Raw genomic sequence first — 24,327 nt, forward strand, 5'->3', positions numbered from 1 at the left:
GTCTTCAAGTATTTGGAAATAGCCTTCACTTGAGTGGATGTGACAGCAGCTAAGAAGTGGATGTAGCTCATATGGTCCAGGTCAGGGAAGGCAGAGGCAGTTAGGTTCTGAGTGAGTGTGTGTGTGTGGCGTGGGGGGACGGGGTGTGGGAGCTGAACCATGCAGTGCAGGAAGCGTCATGGCGTCCACGTTTCTGCACAGTGTGGGGTTCACTTTCATCTTTCTCTAAGGGCAGGAAGTGACTTTTTCTGCCAAAAGAGTTTAAAAACCCATCCTATCACCACAGTCTGCGGAAGACTGATGATCCTACAGAGAGAACACAGCTGCCAGTGAGACAGAAAGCACTGAGAGCACAAAGAGACTGAATGAAGCTGCTGGCAGACACGGAATCCTGAGATCAGAGAGAACTGGAAGGAAGAAACACAGCCAGAGCCATGATTTTGCATAGAATTTTTGGATAAAAGCAAAGCCTTCCATTGACTCTACTGGCAAAGATTCAGTCCTTAAATGGTATACTCCGAGTATACATATTGGGTTGTATTTACTCAGATTTAGTAACACAGGCTCAAAGTTAGACATGGCCATCCCATACCATGTCATGTGTGATATGAACACCGCAGAGCACTTTGAACAGGATCCATTTTCAACCAACACTATTTCTTTAGCTCTAATGAAAGTTACATTATGCTTCATCATGAAGAGGAACTATAGACTGATTTTAGAGAACTTAAAATACACTGAATGAAGTAGCAAGGTATGAATTTCAGATCACAAACTCAAGTGCTTTATGTTATAATTTACATTACTTTTTAAAGAGCAATCACTTGGGCTTCTCTGGTGGTTGAGTGGTAAAGAATCCACCTGCCAATGCAGGAGAAAGACACAGGTCCCATCTCTGAGTTGGGAAGACCCCCTGGAGTAGGAAATGGCACCCACTTGAGTATTCTTGCCTTGAAAATTTCATGAACAGAGGATCCTGGTGGGCTACATGACTGAGTAACTCAGCACACACCCACATTTTTTAACAAGTGAATTTAAATTTAATTCTGTTTGAAGCCCTCATTCCATCACATCAGTTCAGTTTAGTTCAGTCGCTCAGTCGTGTCCAACTCCTTGCAACCCCATGGACTGCAGCACACCAGGCCTCCCCGTCCATCACCTACTCCTGGAGTTTACTCAAATCCATGTCCATTGAGTTGGTGATGCCATTGAACCATCTCATCCTCTATCATCCCCTTCTCCTCCTGCCTTCAATCTTTCCCAATATCAGGGTCTTTTCAAATGAGTCAGTTGTTCACATCAGGTGGCCAAAGTATCAGAGTTTCAGCTTCAACATCAGTCCTTCTAATGAACTCTCAGGATGGATCTCCTTTAGGATTGACTGGTTGGGTCTCCTTGCAGTCCAAGGGACTCTCAAGAGTCTTCTCCAACACCACAGTTCAAAAGCATCAATTCTTCAGCACCCAGTTTTCTTTATAGTCCAACTCTCACATCCATACATGACCACTGGAAAAACCATAACCTTGACAAGACTGACCTTTGTTTGCATAGTAAGGTCTCTGCTTTTTAATATACTGTCTAGGTTGGTCATAACTTTCCTTCCAAGGAGTAAGCATGCTTTAATTTCATGGCTGCAATCACCATCTGCAGTGATTTTGAAGTCCAGAAAAATAAAAACAGCCACTGTTTCCCCATCTATTTGCCATGAAGTGATGGGACCGGATGCCATGATCTTAGTTTTCTGAATGTTGAGCTTTAAGCCAACTTTTTCACTCTCCTCTTTCACTTTCATCAAGAGGCTCTTTAGTTCTTCCTCACTTCTGCCATAAGGGTGGTGTCATCTGCATATCTGAGGTTATTGATATTTCTCCCAGCAATGTTGATTCCAGCTTGTGCTTCTTACAGCCCAGCGTTTCTCATGATGTACTCTGCATGTAAGTTAAATAAGCAGGGTGACAATATACAGCCTTGACGTACTCCTTTTCCTATTTGAAATCAGTCTGTTGTTCCATGTCCTGTTCTACTGCTGCTTCCTGACCTGCATACAGATTTCTCAAGAGGCAGGTCAGGTTGTCTGATATTCCCATCTCTTTCAGAATTTTCCACAGTTTATTGTGATCCACACAGTCAAAGGCTTTGGCATAGTCAATAAAGCGGAAATAAATGTTTTTCTGGAAATTTCTTGCTATTTCAATGATCCAGCAGATGTTGGGAATTTGATCTCTGGTTCCTCTGCCTTTTCTAAAACCATCACATAGTGGAAGTTAAATATCAGACAATTGAAGTTTATCTCACCATCTATATCTCTTTTTCCACAGGTGTATGTCTATGTACTGAGGGCATTGTGTAATGTTCTTCACAAGGCTGTGGGGAAGGAACTGTTTTTCTGTTTTTTTGGTTGTCAAACTGTCTCCTTTGGTCTATTACCCATCTAGCCCTTAAGCATCCATCTAAGGGTCCTTCTAACTCACCCTCAAGCTCACCTCAAGTTCCCTCAGCTCAGTCCTTCTCCCTGCTATGTCGGGGTCACTCTTTGCATGCTATAATACTAGACAACACCTCAAGCTATAACACGGTCCCTCTTGGGAATGTTTCAGCTGTTTTCATGCTTCACCCTAGGCTTCACCCTAGGCTGTGGACACCGTGTGTTTATCTAGGATCCCATCTGCTTAAATGCACCTACAGTGATTATTCCCTTGTGGCTTAGATGGTAAAGACTCTGCCTGCAATGTGGGAGACATGCGTTTGATCCCTGGGTCAGGAAGATTCCCTGGAAAAGAGAATGGTTACCCACTCCAATATTTTTGCCTGGGGAATTCCATGGACAGAGGAGCCTGGCAGGCTACAGTCCATGGGATTGCAAAGAGTCAGAGAATTCCATGAGTGAATAACACTTCCACTTTCACAGCCATTATTTCCCAGGGGTTGCTTCCTCCTTATATCTCTCTAGGGATGGCCATGTGAGCTCTCTCTGCTCCCCATAAATGGAGAGTAGAGAGAAAAGCAAAGCCCCTGCCCCCCTGGAGACCCCCAAGCTTCTCATTGCTTCTCATTTAACATTACTGTAATACTGCTATACAATTTATGGACCATATTCAAACTTTGCCACAAATTTCTTGTAAGGTTTTTTTTTTTTTCCTTGTGAGGGTGGGAGATGACGGGTTTTATTTGATATCCATTCATGGGGACAAACTGAAACATAAGAAGAATTTGCTAAATATATAGTATCTAAACTCTTTCAAATAACATTTATTTAGAAGCCAATCCTAGAATGAATTACTTGGAAAATAATATTGTATGCCCAAATCTTAAACTGTAAAAAATTCCACTATCTCCATGTAGTTAAATATAGAACTTGCTCTTTAAACGTGACCCAATTAAACCATGAATCTGGAAACTAAAAAACTTAATATTGAGTCTTTGCATTACTGAAAAATCAGCTGTTTAGCAACTTTGCAACCCATTATTCACTTCCGGTAAAATAATTTTAATGTGGTAACAGAAATTTCATCAATTCCAGAAAACTCTATATTTTGAGTAAAGTAACCTTTTCTTTCTAATAGCAAAAGCCTTTAGAGAAGTCCTTGTATCTAATTCAAGTCTATCTTTCTTATTACAGGTTCACAAAGTCATTTAACAGAAAGTGGTTTCTAGAGTTGGAAGAGTTTTAGAAGAGATAGCCAATAGAAACTTCAGTGCAATTAAAAAGCATGAAATGTCAGAGCTTAGAAAAGCTGTTCACAGAGTTTCAGATGAGCTGACAGGCACATGATTTATCTTGATATGGTTAATGTTCAGTTTTACCTCCTGAAGCAAAAAACTGCCAAATAACCCAATAAACCATGGGCTTCTTACCAGAGGCAGCTGAAAGATTTGTAGATAAGAGTCGAGAATCTTAAGCCTTTCTGCAAAGTTAGGTTCCCAATTAGGACGCTAGCTTAATAACATTTGACCTGAATGTGTGAATATTTTGCAATGCGAATGTACTATATTTTTGGATAAAACTGTTGGTTGCCCACTTTTGCAGCTGCCAAACATCTTTATCCCCATGAAGAAAAAACAAAAAACAGTTTTCTTTGTGATGTGGGGAGAGTCAGAGCACTGAGTGCCCACGAGATAATACAGCTCATGCGGATCTCTTAACAATCCTTGCATTTTACTCCTATGCTCCATTGCTGATGTGTTCAGTCATTCAGTCGTGTCCGACTGAGCTAGGAATCCCCTTCAGCTTTAGGCCAGGTGGCTTAAACAACTGATATTTACTGCTCACAGTCTGGAGGCTGGAAGCCCAAGATTAATGTGCCCGCTGATTCTGTACCCGTGAGGACTCGCTTCCTGGCTCTCAGACTGATGCTTTCTTGCTGGGTACACAGAGGGAGAGAGCAAGGACTCTGGTCTCTCCTCTTCTGTTTAAGGACACGAAGCCCATCATAGGGGCTCCACCCTCATGACCTTAATAGTCTTAATCACCTCTCAAAGGCTCCATCTCCAGAACCATCATGATTGGGGATTCAGGGCCTCAACATTTGAGTGAATTGTGTGTTGTTTTTGTTTAGTCACTAAGTCCTGTCTGACTCTCTGCAACCCCATGGACTATAGCCTGCCAGGCTCCTCTGTCCCTGGGATTTCTCAGGCAAGAATACTGGAGTAGGCTGCCATTTCCTTCTCCAGGGGATGTGCCTGACCCAGGGGTGGAATCCACATCTCCTGCACTGACAAGTGGATTCTTTACCGCGGAGTCACTGTCAATCAGTCCATGACAACCAACGATGGGTTCCTTCAGGTATGACCTCCTTCAGGAAACCTTCCCTGACTTCTCATTTTGATCTGGGAGAGCATCTGGATCTCACCTCAATCAGATTTCTGAGTAACTGTGAAAACTCTTATCACAACTGAATAACAGTGATGAACAACTGAATAACAGTGGATCTCAACAAGTGAGCTTCTAACAGTATGTATCTACTAATAGATGGGCCAGTGTGTTTCATGCTCACCAACAGAATGTGGGCAGCTCATGTACAGCTTTGCAAATCCAGCCTACAATCCTCCTCACACAAAGGTCTCTCTCCTCCTCTGTCATCAGTGACTGTGGAACCCGTGTGCCGAGAGCAGCCTGTGTGATAGAACATTTTGATTACTGCTTTCCATCCAAAGAAAACACCTAGAAAGTCCGTTTCTTTTATCAAAAAATAATTTAAAATCTTACCTTTAATTTTACCAATAAGTTACCTTAAATTTTACCAATAATTTAACTTTGCAAGATAAATTATTGGAACTGATTTTAGACTTGAAAACAAATGCTGAAAATAGGACATTTGAAACAAAACATATTTCTTAAAAAACTGGAAATAGAACTGCCACATGACCCAGCAATCCCACTGCTGGGCATGCACACCGAGGAAACCAGAACTGAAAGAGATGTGTACCCCAGTGTTCATTGCAGCACTGTTTATAATAGCCAGGACATCAGAAGAATGGATAAGAAAGCCGTGGTACATATACACAATGGAATATTACTCAGCCATTAAAAACAATACATTTTAATCAGTTCTAATGATGTGGATGAAACTGGAGCCTATTATACAGAGTGAAGTAAGCCAGAAAGAAAAACACCAATACAGTGTACTAATGCATATATATGGAATTTAGAAAGATTGTAATGATAACCCTGTATGCGAGACAGCAAAAGAGACACAGATGTACTGAACAGTCTTTTGGACTCTGTGGGAGAGGGCGAGGGTGGGATGATATGGGAGAATGGCATCGAAACATGCAAATTATCATATGTGAAACGAATCACAGTCCAGGTTCGATGCATGAGACAGGGTGCTCAGGGCTGGTGCACTGGGATGACCCAGAGGGATGGGATGGGGAGGGAGGTGGGAGGGGGGTTCAGGATGGGGAACACATGTACACCCATGGCGGATTCAAGTCAATGTATGGCAAAACCAATACAATGTTGTAAAGTAAAATAAATAAATTAATTAAAAAAAAAAGCATAGTGGCACTTCAGATACACAGTATTTCCTGAGAGGTGTTCTTGTCAATCTGACATAGATTATGTGAATTAAGCTCATTTTTCACATTGAAAACTTTGTATATTGATGTGTACAGTGTTTATTCAGTTTGTAGAAAATATTTAATATAAAAACTACTATTTTATTTAATAAGTATAATAGTGATTATATTATTAATCTCCTATGCATATACTTTTAATGAGCAATGCATATAATATTGCAAGCCTTTTAATTTCTCTGTGCTGTGTTTCTTGTAGTTATATCTACTGAAAAGTAATTTAATGACTGTTGAATCTAATAATAAAAGACCAAGAGTGTTTTGCATGTCTTTTCTAAAATATTTTTTCCAATAGTTTACTTAAGTCAAAATTCTAAAGTGTCAGTTTGTGATGGATTAACGAAAAAACTAACAATTGAGCAAGCTTAGTTCTTCCTCACAGACAGTTCTAGAAGTACCAAGTCTGGTTTCAGTCTTGGGGTGTGTGGTGGGTCTGCTCCTTTGGTCTCCAGGGGACCAGTGACACATCTGGGTGGGACTGCTGGGCAGAACTGAATGATACCCACAGATCTTGGACACTGAGCTGCACGCGATTACAATATGGAATTTTGTGTTTTCCTCCCGGGAGGTAGAAGTGAGTATGCTTTATATGTTAGAAGATGAATGAAGCTACTTGCTGACCAAGAAATGAAGACTATTTTTTAAAAAGGCATTCACATTGCAAGAATTCTGCTTTGTTAATGTCAACAGAGGTTAAAAAGACAATCCAGAGGTACATGATTGGAGAGCATCATCATACTAGCTAACACTGCATGAGTTTATGGTGTAAGTTCTCTTGATGCCAGGCACTACTGACTTTGAGTGGAGTTGGGGGCAGGGACTGTCCTGTGCATTGCAGGATGTTGAGCAACATCCGTGGCCTCTGCCCACTAAATTCCAGAAGTATGTCCCACCCCAGTTACGACAATCAAAAGTGTATCCAGATATTGCAAAGGTCCCCAGGGGTTAGTCGACATCCCCCCACCCCGCCATTGAGAATCATTGGTCTGTGTGCTTTGCTGCAATAATTCTCTGAGTAGGTACTATTGGGCTTTCCTGGTGGCTCAGTGGTAAAGAAATCTGCCTGCCAATGCAGGAGACCTGGGTTCGATCCCTGGGTCGGGAAAGATGCCCTGGAGAAGAAAATGACAACTCACTTCAGTATTCCTGCCTGGAGAATCCCATGGACAGAGGAGCCTGGCAGGCTGCAGTCCATGGGGTCACAAAGAGTCGGACATGAGTTAGCTGCTGAACAACAGCAACAGCAATGTACTGTTATCATCTGCATTGTGTAGACAAGGGCAATGAGGTGAGAACTGGTTTTGGGAGTAGCCTCAAGTCAGTAAATAAAAGTGGCAGAGTTGGGACTTAAAATGTTGATGGTTCTCTAGGACCAAGACACCACAGTCCAGTCTGCCTGAACTATGCAGCTTCTACAGCTGAAAGATACTGGTAGCTTTCACCCTTTGAATGAAACAACTAATTTAAAGGGGGGCGTATTGTAGCTATGGTCTCTCTGTGACCCACTTCAAAGTCTTAAAAGAAGTGTCAGGGGTTCACTTCGGTTCAGTTCAGTTCAGTCATTCACAGTGTGCAACTCTTTGTGACCCCATGGACTGCAGCACGCCAGGCCTCCCTGTCCATCACCAACTCCCAGAGTTTTACTCAAACTCATGTCCACTGAGTAAGTGATGCCATCCAACCATCTCATCCTCTGTCGTCTCCTTCTCTTGCCTTCGATCTTTCCCAGCATCAGTGTCTTTTCAGATGAGTCAGTTCTTCCCATCAGGTGGCCAAAGTATTGGAGTTTCAGCTTCAACATCAGTCCCTCCAATGAATATTGAGGATGGATTTCCTTTAGGATGGACTGGTTGGGTCTCCTTAGAGTCCAAGGAACTCTTAAGAGTCGTCTTCAACACCATGGTTCAAAAACATCAGTTCTTCAGTGCTCAGTTTTCTTTTATGGTCTAACTCTCACATCCATACATGACTACTAGAAAAAACCATAGCCTTGACTAGTCAGACCTTTGTTGGCAAAGTAATGTCTCTGTTTCTTAAAATGCTATCTAGATTGCTTAGATTTTCTTCCAAGGAGAAAGCATGTTTTAATTTCATGGCTGCAGTCACCATCTGCAGTGATTTTGGAGCCCCCCCAAAATAAAGTCCCTCACTGTTTCCATTGTTCCCCTACCTATTTGCCATGAAGTGATGGGACAAGATGCCATGATCTTAGTTTTCTGAATGTTGAGTTTTAAGCCAACTTTTTCACTGTCCTCTTTCACTTTCATCAAGAGGCTCTTTGGTTTCTCTTCACTTTCTGCTGTAAGGTTGGTATCATCTGTGTATCTGAGGTTATTGATATGTCTCCTGGCAATCTTGCTTCCACCTTGTGCTTCATCCAGCCCGGCATTTCACGTGATGTACTCTGCATATAAGTTATATAAGGAGGATGACAATATACAGCCTTGAAGTACTCCTTTCCCAATTTGGAACCAGTCCTTGTTCCATGTCCAGTTCTAACTGTTGCTTCTTGACCTGAAAACAGATTTTTCAGGAAGCAGATATGGTGGTCTGGTATTCCCATGTCTTGAAGAATTTTCCACAGCTTGTTGTGATCCACATAGTCAAAGACTTTGGCTTAGTCAATGAAGCTGAAGTAAGTGTTATTCTGGAACTCTCTTGCTTTTTCTATGATCTAATGGATGTTGGCATTTTGATCTCTGGTTCCTGTATCTTTTCTAAATCCAGCTTGAACATTCCCAGTTTACCTCCTGTTGAAACCTGGCTTGGAGAATTTTGAACATTACTTTGCTAACATGTGAGATGAGCGCAATCATGAAGTAGTGTGAACATTCTTTGGTATTGCCTTTCTTTGGGATTTGAGTGAAAACTGACCTTCTCCAGTCCTGTGGCCACTGCTGAGTTTTCCAAATTTGCTGGCATATTGAGTGCAGCACTTTTACATCATCATCTTTCAGGATTTGAAATAGCTCAGCTGGAATTACATCACCTCCACTAGCTTTGTTCATAGTGATGCTTCCTAAGGCGCTTGACTTTGGAATCCAGGCTGTCTGGCTCTAGGTGAATGATCACACCATCATGGTTATCTGGGTCATTAAGATCTTTTTTGTATAGTTTTTTTTAGTGTATTTTTGCCACTTTTTCTTAATATCTTCTGCTTCTGTTAGGTTCATACCATTTCTGTCCTTTATTGTGCCCACCTTTGCATGAAATATTCCCTTGATATTTCTAATTTTCTTGAAGAGATATCTAGTCTTTCCAATTCTATTATTTTCCTCTATTTCTTTGCATTGATCACTTAGGAAGGCGTTCTTATCTCTCCTTGCTATTCTTAGGAACTCTGCAAGTACCATGTACCGAATTGCAGTACTTGGGTGCAATCTCAAAAATGAGTGAATGATCTCTGTTCGTTTCCAGGGCAAACCATTCAATATCACAGTAACCCAAGCGTATGACCCAACCACTAATGCTGAAGAAACCAAAGTTGAACAGTTCTATGAAGACCTATACGACCTTCTATAACTAACACCAAACAAGGATGTTCTTTTCATCATAGAGGACTGGAATGCAAAAGTAGGAAGTCAGGGGTTCAATAATGGGACTTAACATTGCTCCTGGAAGCTTACTACACCTCTCTCTCTCTTTTTTTTCTTATCAAAATGGCACTTGCAATGACCCACTTACTGAGTTCAGAAATTTTCTTCTCTTTCCTAAAACCTACAACCTATTGTGCACTATCAAGCTCATAAGTTCAATTTCAAAATATTTTGAAGTAATATCATGTTTTTTTCTCATAAGACCATCTTCAGAATATATTTCCATAGATTATTAAATATTCATTTTCAAAATGAATTTTAATGGCAGCATAGTATTCCACCTTTGGTATGTACCCTGTTTATTTAATTAATCCCTGTCTTTGGGCACTTAAAAATTTTTTTTGCTCTCATGTTTCATTTTTCTATTTTCACGTTCTGTCCACAGAGCCAGTACTGCCATTCAAGGCTTGTGGAATCTCTTTGACATAATACCTAACCAAGTGACTCATTGTAGTTTATCTGGGGACACAGAGAAATTTTAAGCCCAAGAGTATGTGATCAATTCTGAGTCTAGAAAAATCATTCTGGATATATATTTGAGGCTGAAATGGACAGAAATGGAACTGGATTCAGGGAGAAGGTTAGAAATCAGGGAGAGAAATAAAGCAGTGGCAGACGGGAAAAGGCTTAAGAGATATTAAGGAGTAGGATTAACAGGATCTGGGGCCTGATTAGATAACAGGGTTAGGGAGACGGAGAAGTTTAAGATAACTCCTGCGCCTACACTTGTTTATAGTCCTGATTTCAAAAATTAACTATGGAGGGATAATTTGGACTCCATTTGATTGACAAGGCCAGAAGAAAAATAATTTGAGAACTATTTTGTCTCTTTGAAATCTAAACCATTTTAATCCCCCTTGGGATCAATTTTGTTATTCATTATAATGTGAAACACTGTACTTGTTAAAATCTCTGAGTGATGAAAAGGAAACTAGTTCTGCCTTTCCCATTTTATTTTGTATATTTTTAAATATGTGTGATCCTTGCACATATGTATTTATCTGGTTGAAATGAACAACCTGTCTTGATTCTTCCCTTGATAAAGGGTGGGCAGAAAGGAAAGGAAGGAAAATAGAAGTTCGTCTGTAGAATCACAAATGATCTAGTAATCACAGCAGCTGAGTTCAAGTAAAAGCCAGCTGCTGAGTTCCTACTCCATGCAAAGCTCTGACTGTGCTTACTTGCACATGCCCAGAGGAATTAGGGTCTGTTGAACCCTCAGGGTCAGTGAGAGGTCCTGGTTTAGGCAGAAGAGGCGACCCAAGGGTTCATCTATGAAATGGCCAAGACAGAGTCAAGGCGTGAGTTTGTAAGCCTGGAAGTAGAGCCAGAGTAAGTTGCAGAAATTTCTCTTGCCTTACTTTTTCACATATGAGATAGTTAAAGTAGTGATATTTTATTTGCATATTATAATTTGTAGGTACCAGATTTAATTTGTGTAAGGTTACTTAATTATTTTCTTGGAAGACAGAGTGATTTCTTGGTTGCATGTTAGTAGGCAACCAAGCCCAATACATTTGTTTTTATATCTTAATGCTTTTAGGACTTAAATAAACAAAAATTCAGAAATTTCTCCTTAAGTATGAATCAAAAGAGAAGTAGAAAGATGATATATCAATAATCGCAAGTTTTCCTAAAAACCTGTTTAGGTGGTGGTGGTTGTTTAGCTGCTAAGTCATATCTGACTCTTGAGACCCCATGGACTGTAGCCCGCCAGGCTCCTCTGTCCATGGAATTCTCCAGGCAAGAATACTGGAGTGGGTTGCCATTTCCTTCTCCAGGGGATCTTCCCAATGATCGAACCCAGGTTGAGTAATTATGAAAGTAAAAGTGTTAGTTGCTCAGTGGTATACAACTCTTTGCGGTGCTATGGACTTTAGCCCCCCAGGCTTCTCTGTCCATGGGATTCTCCAGGCAGGAATACTGGAATGGATTGCCATGCACTTCTCCAGGTGATCTTCCTGATCCAGAGATCGAACCCTCTTCTCTTACATATCCTAGCACTGGCACACAAGTTCTTTACAACTAGTGCCAACTAGGAGAGTAATTATATAAATGCTTAAATCTATGTATCACTTTTATTTCTCAAAATAAACGTAGGTTAAGATAACATGTGAAGCATGACTCAAAGAAATGCAAATAGGTGGCGATATTAATACATTCTTCATCTAAAATTAAGTGTTTCTTTATTCCATAGTGAATCTTTGCTTTTTATTTATTCATTCAACCTTTGAGAGCTTACTGTGTGCAAGTCATTGTTATGAGTAGCAAAGATGCGACAGTGCAAATACAGAAAAGACCTCCAATCTCAATGTCAAAAGCATTTGTTTTCACAAGACATGTGCTACTTGGTCTTATTATGAATACAAAAGGCATGAAGATGGATAACAGGTGGGAAATTTTTCTAATTGTTTCTATGATTTTTACCTAATCTCCATCATTTGCATGAAATGACATTATATTCTGTTGAATTATGTGAAAATAAAGAAGATATGGTTCCTACCTTTAAGGGTTTTACCATTTAGTGAAAATGATTGACCAATTCCAAGATAATGAAGATAAGCTAGGAATTAAATATCAGTCTTGCAGGTGAGATCTTTTTAAAACAAAGGTTTCCAAATTGTACTTATTCTGTGTAGGCCTATACTCCATAGGCTTACAAGGCTTGTGCTTGCCCAGCTTCAAGACTGAAAAGAAACCCCAGAATCCACAACAGAAACATCGGTGGCTTAATTGATGGGGGAATTTACTTGTCTGAAGCAAGGTCTTGGAGAGACTTCTTACCGTGTGTGGTACACAGCAGACAGGATGTGGTGGTGGTCTTCACTTTCTAGGAGTGGGGGTTGTTATCAGTTATGGGGGAATTAACTTCAGGTGGGCTTATTAGTTACCAGGAAAACCAGCAGAAGCCTACTTCTCAGCAATCATTTTGATAAGAACAATCACTAGATGGAGCCTGTGGCCAGTATGGAGGAAGGCCAGCCATGTGCTTAAAATATAGATGAAGCAGACCCTGGTCTGGCTGGGGATGGACAGAAAGCAAGAGAGCAACCATCTTGACTGACCTGATCATACATTCAGTCAAACTCTCTCCTGGGTCATCAGCCTGCCTCCAGTCCCAAGATGCTAAAATAAAGGAAACAGAACATGTTGAGTATCACCAAGAGTTTTATTTCTGGAAAACCTCCTCTCAATATGGCAGAAATTAATGCTTTCAAGCAAATGTAAAATAAAAGTCCTAGACTATGCTGTAAATTTAGTAAACAATTTTTGTAGCCATTGCAGCAAATTCCCTAGTAAATACCCTCAAAATTCGAGACAAAGTTGCCATCAAATTCTATAAAAAGTGATTGATAATAAGGGGTCTCCAGGTGGCACTAGTGGTAAAGAACCTTCTTGCCAATGCAGGAGACGTAAGAGACACGGGTTCGATCCCTGGGTCTGGAAGATCTCCTGGAGAAGGGCATGGCAACCCACTCCAGTATTCTTACCTGGAGAATTCCATGGACAGAAAAGCCTGGCAGGCTACAGAACATGGGATGGCAAAAAGTCGGACATGATTGGAGTGACCTAGCAAGCATGCACAGACATGAAAAAGACTGGGTTCCTGAGGGAAGAAGTTGAGTTGCTTTATAAGGCTGGAAGAGAGTGGAGTGAGGCTTACGATTCTGAAAAGAGTGTTATTCCTCTTGTATCATAGAAGAGAGGGAGGAAGAGGACTGAATTTATTCTTTATTTTTGCCCAGATTTGGGGTCTGACATTGAACAGCCATCAAAAGAAATCAAAGCTCTAGTGAGACATGTTCTTGCACCACTTGGAAGAAAAAGTAGATAGCCCCCTGCAACTCAGTTTCGTTGTCCAGCACAAATGTCTGGAAGAAACGGCAGCTTTTAGGAGTGACGGAGAAATAAAGTTGGGCAGGCCATTCCAGAAGCACTAGTTAGCAGGCGACATTACTGCTCAACTGGGAAGGTAAGGGCTAAGGACCTCTCTGGACAGCAGCAAAGCCAAGCATGCAGATGTATAAAAACATCCAGCAATTGCACAGAGTTAGGGATTGTGGTTTGTGAGATACCTGAGGAATCCTAACACCTGCCTCCTCTTAGTGGGAGGAACAGACTTGCATATGAAAGTTTCCAAGAGTGAATCCTAAGTTACTGTTTAGTTACTAAGTCGTGTCTGATTCTTTATGACCCCATGGACTGTAGCACGCCTGGCTTCCCTGCCCTTCACTAATCTCCCAGAGTTTGCTCAAACTCACGTCCATTGAGTCAATGATGGTATCTAACCGTCTCATCCTCTGCTGCCCCCTTCTCCTTTTGCCTTCAGTTTTTCCCAGCATCAGGGTCTTTTTCAACAAGTTGGATCTTTGCATCAGGTGGCCAAAGTATTGGAGCTTCAGCTTCAGCATCCGTCCTTTCAATGAATATTCAGGACTGATTTCCTTTAGGACTGACTGATTTGATCTCCTTTCTGTCCAAGGGACTCTCAAGAGTCTTCCCCAGCACCACAATTCGAAAGCATTATTTCTTTGGTGCTCAACTTTCATGATGATCCAACTCTGACATTCACATATGACTTGAAAAACTTTCGTTTTTACTGACCTTTGTCTATATGGACCTTTGTCCGCAAAGTAATGTCTCTCCTTTTTAATATGCTGTATAGGTTTGTCATAGCTTTTCTTCCAAGAAGCAAGTGACTTTTAATTTCATGGTTGCATTCACCATCCACAGTGATTTCAGATAGCCCAAGAAAATAAAATCTGCCAGTTTCTACTTTTCCCCAATCTATTTGCCATGAAGTGACAGGACTGGATGCCATGATCTTAGTTTTTTTAATGTTGAGTTTTACGCTCTGTCACTCTTCTATTTCACCCTCATCAAGAGGCTCTTAAATGGCATTATCATTATTTGATACTTGAGACAGAGACAGAGAGTTAGAGAAAGAGAGATCACATGAGTTGTAACACTGTTCATTCTTAGGCATAAGAATTGGGTAACTGATAAATCAGTTTTGCTATGCTTTTCACAGGGATCACCATCTAGCCCTCTGCTCCTCCGCATTTCCCAGACTCCCTTGCAGTTGGATTTGCTTCTGGCCACTGAGATATGGACAGAAATGATGCGTTATTTCTAAGCCTGGTCCAGTAATATATCGCTCAAGATTCTTCATTCTCTCGTCCTTGCCATAGTGACTTGGGAGGATCAATATGATGGAGGGATAGGATAAGCTGCGTATGCAAAAAACAAACCATTCATGTGCTAAGTTCCTCAAATATACCTATTGTGGCAATTGGAGTTGATTGCCTGGACAAATCGTTCACTACTGAGGTGATAGGATAGAATAGGATAGAACTGCCAAGCCCCTCTTTGAAACACCTCTTCAGAAGGGCCTTTTATAATTAGTCTCCCCCTCCCTCAACTTGAAGTTTGCATTTTTCATTAGTTTTAATGTAATAGGTAAGGAGCTGGAAGTAAGCCCAATGTGGCCTTTAATTTGGCTCAAAAATGGCTCTCTTTTTCAAGTTACACTAAGAAGTAAAAAAAAAATAATAATGTTATCAATAATTCTAGAGTATATGGACTAATTAGAGAAACAAGATGCCATCAACTTGGAATCATTATTACAATATTCATCAATGACAAAGGACCCTTCCCTTATGTCAGAACCATCCTTATCATTAGTTTTCCATTTATGTTATTTAAGGACAGAGATTCTGATCTTCTTAGTTATGACTTTTTTCTTTACTTATGACATTTATCTTTTTTTTTTAATTGAAGTATAGTTGATGTACGATACATAAGTTTTAGGTGTACTATATAATTATTTGACATTTGCATGCTTTATGAAATGATCACCATGATAAGCGTAGTAACCATCTGTCCTCATACAACACTACTGCAGTGTTACTGATCATGCTGTATGTTACATTCCTGTGGCTTATTTATTTTATGCTAGAGGTTTGTGCCTCTTAATTTCCTTCATCTCCTTACCCTCACTGCCATCACCCTCCCTTCTGGCAACCACCTACTTTTTCTCTGTCTCTATGAGTCTATTTTCATTTTCTTTTGTTTTTCTTGTTGTTGTTTTGTTTTTTAAATTCCACATATAAATGAGGTCATACTTTGTTTGTCTTCCTCTGTCTTACTTATTTCACTTATCATAATACCCTCTAGATCCATCCATGTTGTTGCAAATGGCAAGACTGTATTTTTTTTTCTTCTTGCTATTGTTCAGTCACTAAGCCATGTCCAGTTCTTTATGAGTCCATGAACTGCAGTACACCAGACTTCCCTATCCTTCACTATCTCCTGGAGTTTGCTCAAATTCATGTACAGAATTTTTTATGGCTGAGTAATACTCCACTGTGTGTGTGTGTGTGTGTGTGTGTGTGTGTGTGTGTGACACCATCTTCATCTATTCGTCTATGGATGGACACTACGCTTGCTTCCATATCTTGGCTATTGTAAATAATGCTACAATGAATGCTGGTGTGTGTATTATCTTTTCAAATTAGTGTTTTTATTTAATTCAGGTAAAGACCCAGAAGGGAAATTCCTGAATGGCAGTTCTATTTTCAATTTTTTGAGGAATGTCCAAACTATTTTCCATAGTGGGTGCCCCAGTGTATAATCCCTCTAACAGCACATAAGTGCTCCCTCTTCTACACATCTTCACCAGAACTTTTTATTTGTGGTCTTTTTGATGATATCCATTCTGACAGGTGTGATGCAGTATCTCATGAAGGTGAAAGTCACTCAGTCATGTCCAAATTTTGTGACCACATGGACTATAAATCCATGGTATTCTCCAGGCCAGAATACTGGAGTGAGTAACTATTTCCTTCTCCAGTGGATCTTCCCGACCCAGGAGTCAAACCAGGGTTTCCTGCATTGCAGGCAGATTCTTTACCAGCTGAGCTACCAGGGAAGACCAATGTGGTATCTCACGGTGGTTTTGATTTGCATTTCCCTGATGTGCTCTATACAGTCAGCAAAACAAAACCGGGAGCTGACTGTGGCTCGGATCATGAATTCCTTATTGCCAAATTAAGACTGAAATTGAAGAAAGTAGGGAACACCACTAGACTACTCAGGTATGACCTAAATCAAATCCCTTACAATTATACGGGGGAAATGAGAAATAGATTTAAAGGACTAGATCTGATAGACAAGAGTGCCTGATGAACTATGGATGGAGGTTTGTGACATTGTACAGGAGAGAGGGAGCAGCCCATCCCCAAGAAAAAGAAATGCAAAAAAGCAAAATGGCTGTCTGAGGAGGCCTTACAAATAGCTGTGAAAAGAAGAGAAGTGAAAAGCAAAGGAGAAAAGGAAAGATGTACCCATCTGAATGCAGAGTTCCAAAGAATAGCAAGGAGAGATAATAAAGCTTTCCTCAGTTATCAGTGCAAAGAAACAGAGGAGGACAATAGAATGGGAAAAATTAGAGATCTCTTCAAGAAAATTAGAGATACCAAGGGAACATTTCATGCAAAGATAGGCACAATAAAGGACAGAAATGGTAACAGAAGCAGCAGATATTAAGAAGAGGTGGCAAGCATACACAGAAGAACTGTACAAAAAAGATCTTCACGAACCAGATATTCATGATGGTGTGATCACTCAGCTAGAGCCAGACATCCTGGAATGTGAAGTCAAGTGGGCCTTAGGAAGCATCACTATGAACAAAGCTAGTAGAGGTGATGGAATTCCAGTTGAACTATTTCAAATCCTAAAAGACAATGCTGTGAAAGTGCTGCATTCAATATGCCAGCAAATATGGAAAACTCAGCTGTGGCGACAGGACTGGAAATGGTCAGTTTTCATTCCAGTACCTAAGAAAGGCAATGCCAAAGAATGCTCAAACTACCACACAGTTGTACTCATCTCACATGCTAGCAAAGTAATGCTCAAAATTCTCCAAGGCAGGCTTCAACAGTATGTGAACAATGAACTTCCAGATGTTCAAGCTGGTTTTAGAAAAGGCAGAGGAACCAGAGATCAAATTGCCAACATCCGCTGGATCATTGAAAAAGCAAGAGAGTTCCAGAAATACATTTATTTCTACTTTATTGACTATGCCAAAGCCTTTGACTATGTGGCTCACAATGAACTGTGGGAAAATTCTGAAAGAGATGAGAGTACCAGACCATCTGATCTGCCTCTTGAGAATTCTGTATGCAGGTCAGGAAGCATCAGTTAGAACCGGATATGGAACAACAGACTGGTTCCAACTAATAAAATAATATTTAAAAAATAAATAAATAAATAAATAAATTGTGCTAAAAAAAAAAAAAAAACAAAACCGGATATGGAAGAACAGACTGGTTCCAAATAGGTAAATAGTACATCAAGGTGGTATATTGTCACCCTGCTTATTTAATTTATATGCAGAGTACATCATGAGAAATGCTGGGCTGGAGGAAGCACAAGCTGGAATCAAGATTTCCGGAAGAAATATCAATAACCTCAGAAACGCAGATGATACCACCCTTATGGCAGAAAGTGAAGAAGAACTAAAGAGCCTCTTGATGAAAGTGAAAGAGGAGAGTGAAAAAGTTGGCTTAAAGCTCAACATTCAGAAAACTAAGATCATGGCATCCAGTCCTATCACTTCATGGCAAAAAGATCGGGAAACGGTGGCTGACTTTATTTTTCAAAATCACTGCAGATGGTGACTGCAGCCATGAAATTAAAAGACACTTACTCCTTGGAAGAAAAGTTATGGCCAACCTAGACAGCATGTTAAGAAACAGAGACCTTACTACGCAAACAAAGGTCCGTCTGGTCAAGGCTATGGTTTTTCCAGTGGTCATGTATGGAAGTGGGAGTTGGACTATAAAGAAAGCTGAGCACCGAAGAATTGATGCTTTTGAACTGTGGTGTTGGAGAAGACTCTTGAGAGTCCCTTGGACTGCAAGAAGATCCAAGGAGTCCATCCTAAAGGGGATCAGTCCTGAATGTTCATTGGAAGGACTGATAACTGAAGCTGAAACTCCAGTGCTTTGGCCACCTGATGGGAAGAACTGACTCATTTGAAAAGACCCTAATGCTGGGGAAGATTGAGGGCAGGAGGAGAAGGGGACGACGGAGGATGAGATGGTTGGATGACTTAACTGACTCAGTGGACATAAGTTTGAGTAAACTCCAGGAGTTGGTAACAGACAGAGAGGCCTGGTGTGCTACAGTCCATGGGGTTGCAAAGAGTCGGACACGACTGAGTGACTGAACTGAACTGAACTGAACTGAACTGGTGATGTGTGATGCTGAGCATCTTTTCATGTGTCCGTTGGTCACCTGCATGTCTTTTATGGAAATGTTTATTCAGGTCCTCTGTTCGCTTTTTAATTGGGCTACGTGTTTTTTGATGTTGACTTTTATGAGATCTTTGTAGATTTTAGATATTAACTCTTATTGGTCATATCATTTGCAAATATCTTCTCCTAACTTGTAGGTTGCCTTTCATTTTGCTGATGGTTTTTGCGGTGCAAAATTTTTAAGTATGATCAGGTCCCATTTGTTAATTTTTTGCATTTTGTTTTCCTTACCTGAAGAAAGAGATTAAAAAAAAATTGCTAAAACCAATGTCAAAGCGCATGCTGTTTGTTTTCTCCTGACTTTTGTCTCAAAATGAAGACTTTTGTCTGTCAGTTGTCAGCATTGCACTCTTGTGTGCATGTCCCTGAGAGTCCGTGTCCCTTTCTAACTCATTGATGACATACATTTTAGACACTATATGGGACAAATAATCACAGAGTTATGTGTTTATCTTTGTACAAATTGGTCTGGAAATGCATATTGACAAATATGTTTCCAATACTCATTCTGTTTTAATGTCACTGGAGAAAAAATATATTTGTGAAGTAGAATAACAAGGGGCAGTTTATACATTAATAAATAACATTTCCTCCACTCCAAATGTCACCTTCAGGAAGCAATAAATGCTTTTTGCATTTTGTTGCCATTTTCTTAAAGGAAAAAAAAAAATCCATTACCCAGAAACATAGTTTCCCTAGTCAATTTTGGAGCATGTAACTAGAGATAATAAGCTTGCAATAGGAAAAGGGAATAATTAAATAGCTGACTGTAAAAGTTTACTATGCAATTAGTTACATGCATGCTTGTTCATTTTTCATTCTAGATTACTGTTATAATTAGAAAAACTTTAAACACAAGAAAATAGAACAAAGTTATAAAACATGTAGCTCTGTTTACAACTCAGTGATGACTAATTTAGATTATCAGATGGGTAATAAAATGGAAAGTTTCCAATAAAGCAAACCATTTAGCATCAATTAAAGCCTTCTTTATAGAGTTAGAAAATAAAAAATTTTATTTATCAATCTTGTTTTCAATAACACAGCCTGAAGATGCCATATAACATGCTAATTTAACTCTTGAATGAATCCCTTGAGAGGTTTAAATTGGAATAAATATCACATCTTGAGTTTGAATTATCAAAGTTAATGTCTACTTAATTTCTGTCTTTAAAACAAATACAAATCATGCTTTCATGATCCTATGGTATTATTTTTCTAAGGTAAAGCATTCAAATCTAATGATTTTGCATTAGTTCAAATTGTACATAAACTACTCACAAAAATATAGCTCTGATATCATCACAAATCTATGTTTATAAACAATGTAAGATACTGCAAAGCAGATAAGCCTAAAGTTCAGCAACATTGTTAGAGATACTTAACAGTATTTAATCTCACTCTACCTGGAGTTTTTTTATTTATGTATTAATTTTTTCTGCCTATATTATTTATCTTCATCTTTAATTTTTCTCAGCTTGATTACTAAGCCTATATTATTTAAATAAAGCTATCCTAAGCCCTAAAATTGTGGACTTTTCTAAGATACAAAACATAGTATACACAGAAATGTGTTTAGATGCAAAATATCCATTTAAATGACACATTATTATAACACATATTTCAATAATAATTGCTTACATTTGTTTCAGCCTCTTTACATGCATATTAAATCTTCCCAACAAAATCAGAAAAATTCAGCATAATTAACTCCAAATTTAGGGGAGGAAATGAAAATTGAAGGATTAAGACTATTGACCAAATTCACCCATCTAGAATTATATAATTGAATTTACATTTAATTATGACTAGTTCATTTGGTTTGAAGTTTTCTGAAAAGAAGTCTAATTCTTGTGACCTTCTTTTCTCTCCACTGTTATTGTGTCAGAAACTCTGTGCTGAGACTCAGTACCCTTCCTGCTATAAACGCGTTTCTCTACTGCAGAGGTGGAAAGCCCAGACTTCCTTGTCAGCAGGGCTCCATTTAGTTTCAGCTGTTTAGAGGTTCTTTAGAGGTTCCCAGCTGTTTAGAGACTGGAGGGTTAAAAGAAGAGAAGCTTCTATTCTCTAGTGGCAGAGGTCTACAGAACATTGCCAGGGGCTTCTTGGTGACCTCTTAGAATCACCTGCTGCCATGCTGCTGGCATCTGAGGTCATCCCAGTGTCCGCCTTTTGGGATCCAAGCAATCTGATCTCTGGCTGGTACCACCTTCCCTGACTTTCACTCCTCTGACTTTCCCAATGACTATGCAAGCCTCTAGTGCCTGCACATAGATAAAAATGATGGTTTCCAATTTCCTGACTGAAGCTCTTGGACACAGAATTTGACATCCAAGTTTGTTTTAGATACAGAACCTCACAAGGATCTGGAATTAGTTATCTAACTGGGTTAGATTTGAAGGCAGTAATGACCTCACTGACAATGAAATCTGAACCATTAGTAGTTCTTAGCATACAGAGACAAAACATTTGCTTAAAGTAACATCTGAAGGTCAGGAAGCAACAGTTAGAACTGGACATGGAACAACAGACTGGTTCCTAATAGGAAAAGGACTATGTCAAGGCTGTATATTGTTGCCCTGCTTATTTAACTTATATGCAGAGTACACCATGAGAAATGCCGGGCTTGATGAAACACAAACTAGAATCAAGATTGCCAGGAGAAATATCAAGAACCTCAGATATGCAGATGACACCACTCTTATGGCAGAAAGTGAAGAAGAACTAAAGAGCCTCTTGATGAAAGTGAAAGAAGAGAGTGAAAAAGTTGGCTTAAAGCTCAACATTCAGAAAACTAAGTTCATGGCAACTGGTCCCATCATTTCATGGCAAATAGATGAGGAAACAGTGGAAACAGTGGCTGGCTTTATTTTTCTGGGCTCCAAAATCACTGCAGATGGTGACTGCAGTCATGAAATTAAAAGACGTTTACTCCTTGGAAGGAAAGTTATGACCAACCTAGATAGCATATTAAAAAGCACAGACATTACTTTGTCAACAAAGGTCCATCTAGTCAAGGCTATGGTTTTCCCAGTAATCATGTATGGATGTAAGAGTTGGACTATAAAGAAAGCTGATTGCTGAAGAATTGATGCTCTTGAACTGTGGTGTTGGAGAAGACTCTTGAGAGTCCCTTGAACTGCAAGGAGATCCAACCAGTCCATCTTAAAAGAGATCAGTCATGGCTGTTCATTGGAAGGACTGATGTTAAAGCTGAAACTCCAATACTTGGGCCATCTGATGAGAAGAGCTGACTCATTTGAAAAGACCCTGATGCTGGGAAAGATTGAAGGTGGGAGGAGAAGGGGATGACAGAGGATGAGATGGTTGGATGGCATCACCGACTCAATGCACATGGGTTTGGGTGGACTCCGGGAGTTGGTGATGGACAGGGAGGCCTGGCGTGCTGTGATTCATGGGGTTGCAAAGAGTCAGACAGGACTGAGCAACTGAACTGAACTGAAACATACTTGTAACTACATGACTATTGAAAGGAAGGACATTGGAAGACGAAGCAGCTGTTCCAATACAGTATTATAGTGGAAATGATTGGAATGATTTGATTGCTTCTTACTGCAGTGGGCAGTTGAGTCATATAAAGATGAGTTTATGATTCAAAGAAGCAGAGAGCTTCTGTGACTGTCCTAAAGATATTTCTCAACTCTTACATTCATGTGCTGCTGTCTCTTCAGTCAGGTCTCACTCTTTGCGACTCTGTGGCCTGTAGCCCACCAGGCTCGTCTGTCCACAGGATTCTCCAGGCAAGAATATTGGAGTGGGTTGCAATTTCCTCCTCTAGGGGATCTTCCCAACCCAGGGATTGAACCCATATCTTTTACGTCTTCTGCTTTGGCAGGCAGGTTCTTTACCACTGGTGCAACCTGGAAAGTCAGTAAGTAGTTAAGACCAGGGATTAAGGAACACAGCATTAAAATAGTCACATTTATTGATATTTCTTGTACACACACGTGTCTGGATTTAATATATGGCTCAAATAGCCAGGAATGACTCCTACGGTTTCACTGATTGGTTGAAACCTAAATTCAGAGTTGTCCTCCACTCAATGAGGCTGAGATACCAGAATGCTACACAATAGAAAGGAAGGAATCCAAAGGCTTAAGAAGCTAGGGATATTGGAAAGAATTTATCATGTGCAATCAGCTCATTAGCTCTCTTACCATGTGTCCCATGAGGATCCAGAACATAATTCTTTCCTAAGACTTTGGGGAAAAGAGCAAAACATCCCTAAGGCTTTTAGTAACTGTTCTCTTCAAGTCAGGAATGATGTTGGGAGATATTATCAAGGGAATGGTGTCATGCCTAAAAATAAAAAATAAGAGTATCCCAGAGTAGCAGAAGTTACTGGCTACACTCAAGCCCAGAAACAATTGGGGAGAGATACTGAAATGAGCTGCAAACTGGGTTTGTACTCAGAGTAGTTTGATTAGAATTTTTTTTTGGCAATGGCTAATTGATTATGGTTTCTATAAGGCATAAAAAAAAATTAGAAAGCCTGCTAAAGTATTACCAGCTCTGAGTGAACTGGGGCTTCCCTGGGAGCTCAGCTAGTAAAGAATCCACCTGTAATGCGGGAGACCCCGGTTCGATTCTTGGGTGGGGAAGATCCTCTGGGGAAGGGATAGGCTACCCACTCTGGTATTCTTGGGCTTCTCTGGTAAAGAATTCGCAGGCAATACAGGAGACCTGGGTTCGATCTCTGGGTTGGCAAGATTCCACGGAGGCGGGCTTAGCAACACACCCCAGTATTGTTGCCTGGAGAATTCCCATGGATAGAGGAGGCTGGTGGGCTACAGCCCATGGGATCGCCAAAGAGTTGGACCCAACTGAGCAACTGAGCACGCAGCTAAAGTATTACTTAAAGTATAAAATCCAATAATCCAGTAAAGCATCGTTCTAGATTCAACACAACAAAAAGTGGTGCCCCGACCCTCACTCATTTCGTAAACCTGAGTCAATTTGAAGACCAAGAATGCTCTGATTAAAGGAAGGCCGTGTCCTCTTGAGAGAAGATTCTGTGACACTGCCACATACATTTACAGTAAATCTGCCTTCTAGCTTTCCTCACAAGACATTTGGCTTTTTAACATAGCAATTGTACCCTAGAAACATGGAGTTACCTGGACATTTAGAGATTTATTGGACCATTGCCCTGAGACGAAATGGGAAACTGAAATTCATCTTGGTTCCATCTGTCAGAGAGGAGACTTATGGAGGTCCCAGCAGAACTGCAAAACCACAGAGATTCTTTTCCCTGTTCCTAGGTACATACTTGATTTAGACATAGCTAGTAATTGATGAAATTCCCTCGTGGAGAC

This window comes from Muntiacus reevesi, chromosome 14, assembly GCF_963930625.1.
Source record: "Muntiacus reevesi chromosome 14, mMunRee1.1, whole genome shotgun sequence".
In the NCBI taxonomy this organism is placed as follows: domain Eukaryota; kingdom Metazoa; phylum Chordata; class Mammalia; order Artiodactyla; family Cervidae; genus Muntiacus; species Muntiacus reevesi.